This window comes from Triticum dicoccoides, chromosome 4B (genome assembly GCF_002162155.2).
Source record: "Triticum dicoccoides isolate Atlit2015 ecotype Zavitan chromosome 4B, WEW_v2.0, whole genome shotgun sequence".
In the NCBI taxonomy this organism is placed as follows: Eukaryota; Viridiplantae; Streptophyta; class Magnoliopsida; order Poales; family Poaceae; genus Triticum; species Triticum dicoccoides.
In genome coordinates, this window is record NC_041387.1 from 547,638,017 (window position 1) to 547,644,620 (window position 6,604).

Below are 6,604 nucleotides of genomic sequence, written 5' to 3' on the forward strand. Positions count from 1 at the left end.
AAAGGCCCACAAGATTTTTGTGTACCATAATGGGCCGGCCCAGGTAAAGGCCCACAAAATTCTTGCGGATCATAATGGGCCGGCCCAGCTAAAGGCCCATGAGATTTTGCCGACATTAATGGGCCGGCCCAGCTGTAGGCCCACAAGATTTTGAGGACCCTAGTAGGCCGGCCCATTAACTGGCTGCCATGTTTTGGGCCAAATGCCGGCCCATAATTGATCCGGTCCATTAATGGCCTGCCACGTTCTGGGCCTAGTAATGGCTCATATAAGATCTGGCCCGTTAAAAGCCTCCCACTTTCTGGGCCAAATCAAGGCCCAGATCAGGTCCGGCCCTTTAAGAGGCTTTGGGCTCAATTATGGCCCATATCAGATTCGGCCCGTTGACTGGACGCTATGCTTTTGGGCCCACTTGCTAAAGGCCCATTTAGTAAGTCGGCCTGATATTAGTTTCGGCCTGTTAACGGCCCATTTAACATTTCGTCCCTATATTAATTTCGGCCTGTTAAAGCCCGTCATATAGTTGGGCCTAACTACGGCCCGGTTTGCATCCGGCCTGCTCGCAGCCGATATCTGATTGGGCCAAACAAGGACCGAGAAAACTTTGGCCTATTAAAAGCCCGTGAATTGATTCGCACAATCATGGGCCGGGGTCCATTTCGGGCTGCCGCCGGCCTGTGAGCTATTCGGCACGTTTCAGGCCCAGCCTACTTCTCAGCCTCCTAAAAGCCCATTGAGTTTTCTTGCGAAAAGAGGGCCGTGGGTTACTCGGCCTATTAAAGGCCCGAATCTACTAGTGGGCCAGTTTGACGGGGCCCATGATGCGGATCATACACCGTGATTGCATGACGGCCCGATTATGTACCGTAATTTTACAGTTTGTCCGGTTTACTGCGAAGACAGGATATATATACAGTAAACTAACTACAGCATCGTGAATAAGAAAAAACCTAGACTATACAATAAAGAAATTACGGCATATTACATCCACTGGGCATCAAAGTTCACCACTATGATAATAAAGCACAAGCAGACAGCAGATTGCATACACTGGGCATCAAAGATCGCCACCAATGCAAATAAACACGCCGACAAAATAATATACAAAACCGACAGTACTTCAATAGAGTTCAAGAAAGGTTAGCCCTGCTGGGGAGCTGCAGTGCAAGCAACTGAGCAAGATGATGAGACTGTGCTTGTTCAACACTTATATCTTCCTCACTCTGAAAGATAAACAAGCAGACAAATGACAGGTTTTGCACATAAAAGTATCAGTGCTGACAATTCATCACATTTCTTACTGACGAATAAAGTGACACAGTCTAAAATTGCATTAACACAATATGGTATTGTTCAGGTCAAGACATGGCAGGAATTGACATTGTGAAGGAGTTGGCAGCTTCACGACACCACTGGATTACAGATCAAGAACTCATAAGTATCAATGGTTAGTGTGCTGTCAATTTATCCCATTTCAGATTGGCAAATACAGAGGCGGTTTAAATAATAGTAGAATGATATGACATTGTTCATAGTTAAGACATCGCAGAATATGACATTGTGCTGTAGTGGGTAGGTTCACCACACCACTGGACTACGGATGAAGAACAGAAGCATACATGCAGTGGAAAAGAAGATCACTTGCTCTGTATAGTTTAATTTCCATGGTATGAAGAAGGAACTTGGTTGTACAACTGAAAACGTAAATTGAGAAGGAGAAACTTTTGTTTATGAACTACATAATAAACTTTAAACATGCAATTTGATGCAAACACCAAAAATAAACAGCTGTGGCAGTCATGCCTAACCAAATATACACAACAAAGTTTGAAGGCTTGAGAAGGACAAACTTACATTACTGGTGAAGACAGGCTCTATAAAGCCCTTGTCCATGCTGATGGGGGGGGGGCAATTCAAGAAGTTTAGCACAGAATGTTCTTCATAAGCATTGCCTTTATTCTACATTTTGTTAAGAGTAAATATAGATGTGATAATATACGAAAATGGAAAATTTAAGATAAGATGAAGAGTGATGCTACATAACCAAGTAGCTATAAATGTATGTGCAGCGATACAGGAAAAAGGCACAGCCAAGAGCAATGCACAACTAAACTTCTTTAGTACCAACCTTACGGTAAGAGTAAATATAGATCTGATGTGTAGAAAATGGAGGGCAAAGGAAAATAAGCTGTAGAGTGATAGTACATGAACAACTACCTGTCAATATAAGTACACTGATAAAGGACATCATGTACTTACAAGAACAATGCAGAGCTAAAAAATTCATTGGCATTGGATATATTCTACACTAATGTAACCATTCATACAGATCAGATAATTTGGAGCGAACAATTGATAAGCAAGCTATCATGCATACTGCTGTCACATAATGAACCAGGTATGTATGCAAGTACAGCGATACAGGACAATAGGTACTAAGAAGACCAAAGCAGTGGGCAGCATATTTGCGATATCCTGTCGTTCTTTTCAAACCGGAATTCTTCTTCGAGCAGATTTCCTGCAAACAAGATCCGTAAGGCACATGCAGAAAAGTAGAAGTTCAAATTGTCATAAGATTTCATAGACAGTACCTCATCCTGGGAACGAGACCAGTGCATAACAATGTTTTTCCATTCAATGTCTTCTAAATTTAGCACAGGAGACTTCACCGGAAATTCGTTTATAGATTTGCCACCAAAGTGTGATTTCCTCAGGTAACACCGATACTGCTGCAATGCTTCCTTGAAAAGCACAAGCAAGCTTTGCTCGTCATGACTCTCCAGATTGACCCTCTCCTAGTTACAACAATGTAATGTAAATCATTGATGTGTTCAATCAGCAGAAAACAGGAAAATAATAACCATGAATAATAGCACTTACACGTAAGTTGGACAGGAAGATGTGAAAATGGTGTTTGTCTTCACAATAATCTTCCCATGATGGGAATATATGCACGTAGTCCCTAACAACATTGAAAGCATTGTCTTTTAAACTGGGAATAAATGGAATGGGGTTCCAATCTGCAGGAATTGGCCGTCTCTGCAGTTGGGATAGGTCTTCGGCCGGTGGACTTGCTGTACATTTTGCTGGAGTGGGATTTTTCTGTGGTATAGCTGGTGCTATGGCAAATGAAATTGGTATACCTTTTGCTGGAGTGCAGGTCCTGTGTGGTGGGGCTAGTGGTGTGGCCAGTGAAGTATGGGTACAGTCTGCTGGAGTCGGTCCTACATTTTGTGTCACAGCTCTATCGAACATGGTAAAGAAGAGCAAGCAGATTTTGGATAATAAAATGTTGGTTGCACAGTGCCCACACATGATGAACTAGAGCACATTAAGAATGCAACTCCCAACTGTCTCTCGACCATTTCAGGTGGTTGGATGAAGATCCTACGTCTCCTAACCCTTCTTCTTCCTCGTCTCTGATTCTTCCCATACAGAACACCGCACGGGCCGCCGACCGGACCACCGGCCCCACCGCCTGTGTTCCTCCACAACCCCCACCCCCCACCCGCGTCGAGTTTTCTTTGTTCGGCGAGGCCCCACAACCACCCGAGCCCCTTGGATCGCATTGGCGAACTCCGGCGAGCTCTGAAAAATCGACTGACCCAATTTTGAAATTTAGTCTACTATGATTTAACTAGTGTGGAATATAAAAGGGGAAAACCATAAGCGTTGGGAGTATAGTGTTGAGCATGCCATGGCGGATCTGAAGGTGCAAACCGGAAAAAGGCAACTTCGCAACCAAGACAAGAAATCAGAGTAAAGCAGTGGCGATCTATTTCCTTGCTGCGATAAATAAGTTGAGCAGATACGAAAGAGTACCGCCTATGGTGCGGCGCCGTGTATGCATCTGGTGAGAATTTGACGGTGCTGCAGTAGCGATGGCTGTCGGCGGCGTGGAAGCAGATCTAGGAGGGTAGACGGTGGCGGCCGGGCGTGGTGGACAAGACGGTCGTAGGAGCGGCGCCGACAAGGTGGAAGACGGCGGGGATGAAGCGAGAGGACGGGATGCAAGGATCCCGGTCCGCAGGCGTGGATGAGAGAGGTTGATCTCTTATAATGGATGGCGGCGTCGGGGTATTAGCTCCGGCATGGTGGAGGAGGACGGCGGTGGATGGGGTGGCGGACAGCGGCGGACGGAGGAGGGTGGGGTGGAGAGGGTGTTTGGGCGCCCATGGAGTACGAATGGGGAAAAGGGAGGTAGAGAGGAAGGGGGGAACCATGTATTCAGGGCGCGCTTGTCTCAAATGCGAGGAAATTTACAAACTTAGCCCCCGTTTCAAATTTCTACTACATCACAACAACATTAGTCAGTTGGGGATAGGACGGTAATCTCGCATACACCGAATATTTGCCGACGAGAGTTTGTTTTTGGCGCCCACCGTGTATGAATATGAATCGGGGAGGGAGTCGATTTCGGACGAGGGCACACTGTGTTTTGGCGCCCACCGTGTATGAATCCGGGTGAGAGGCGGTTACGTCACGTTTGGGTGAAATTACAAACCTACCCCTATCGAAACCTATTGAACTCCAGCAGATAGGCTTTGCGCGGCAGGGATAGGCAGTAGTGATTTCCATCTCGCAGATTTTGGTTTCGGGTGGTTACTGCGACTTTCCCCGCTTCGTTCAAATTTTGCACAGTGCATGTTTACCGTGACAACCCAATTCGAATCCCGTTTGTATTCTACTATTTTTTTTGGGCGGGATCCATTTTCAATTGGAATTACATTCTATATACATCATTTTTTTACATATATACTTTCAAAAGCACAACACCATTTATACATAAATATGGTTTACAAATGGCATGATCTCAGATTCATAAGGTTGTATCCATCAATTTGGATTTTCAAATATTTGAAACCACTTTATGTTGAAATCCAATGTATGCATTCCTCGCTAACTGTCTCCAATTAATGTGTGTTTCATGCGGGTTTTTTTAACTTCTCAAACATGTATAATGTGTTTCACACACGCAACATATAGTGTAATCCCGTTTAGACATTAATTGCATATAAACCATGCATTGTTTGTAATTGAAGAATCTATGGATCACCAATATTGATAAACTATATAACATTACACGTGTGCCCAAATTCAAATGAATATGCATGTTTGATACACCAATTTGCGTTATGATATTATCAATGTCGTGATCTCCAGTTTAAATATTTGAATCCCCTTTAATCTAGATATTCGTCTCATATATCTATCACTCATGCTTATATAGGACTATCTCTCTGGACCTATACGCGTTCATCGTCTCTCAGGCATCTCTCGTGCTACCTGTATGTCGACAATGATCTTTTATCTTCGTAACACACTAACGGTACTCTCTCCATCGACCTTCATCACTCTATCTCTCTCTAAGTATATCTCGTTCCCTGCTATGTGTCTCTAGCTACGGTTCTCCATGTGGAATCTCTTTCTCTCACACAAACACAAAACTTTGTCTCCCGGGGTCTCACTTCTCTCAACTATTCCCATGTGTGCCACTCGCACACCCCTCATACAGAGATGTCTTTCGCTCCTTGAGAACCTACGACTCTTCCTCTTCAATATCTCTTTCTCACACACAAACACAAACTCTGTCTCCCAGGGTCTCATATTTCTCCATTGTTCTCTTGTATGTCGCTCAAACACACCCTCTTTCCCTAGAGATATCTTGCGTTCCCTCATATGTCTCTCTAGCTATCACTCTCATTGTGAAATATCTTTCTCTCTCGCAAACACAAAACTCCGTCTCTCTGGATCTCATTTCTCTCTGATATTTGTTTGTATGTGACTCACATGCACCCTCTCTCTATCTCTCTCACACCCACACACATAACCCAGCCTTCTGATCCACTCGACTCCTATCTCTAGCGCACACTAGCTAGCATCTTTATCTTTCTATTTATCTATTTCTCCATCAACCTTCTTTCTCGCCCTCACTCTTAATTCCTATCACGCACACTACATATGTTTCTCTCTACATGCATGTAGTCAAGTGCCCACTCACACACATATATAACTTCACCCTTTGAACCACCCGACGGTCATCTCTGACACCGAAACTAACAGATGTCTCTCTAGCTAGCATCTCCATCTCTGTATCTATCTGTAGTTTCTCCGTCAACATTTCTTTCTCGCACGGAGTCTTGCTTCCTATCACCCACACTATATATGTCTATCCATACATATGCATTTATAGGTTGATCCCTTTTGCACAATCGTTGCGCCTCACCCCCTCTGCTCGCCATAGATGCATGCTCCAGCCCATGCCACTATCTCTTAAAGACAAAAACACATGCTCAATTGTCGGGCCTTCTTCCCTGCATTCTCACATGCATGCATATTTTCATACCGATTCGTCTCTCCCATGTCGTTGATCTTAGGACTTATGTCTTCTTTCTTTTATCTCGATCATGCGCACGCGCACACACACACATCCCATGTATACATGTATACCTCTCACACATGCACGTTCAAGGTCTCTATGTCTCCATACGTAGTTAATTACCCTCAATCCTAATGCCACATCGAATTGTTCTCCTCTTTTGTGCACATAACTTCCGTCTGGATGGGCAAAACACACACTCACACTTAACAATCTCCTTCTAGC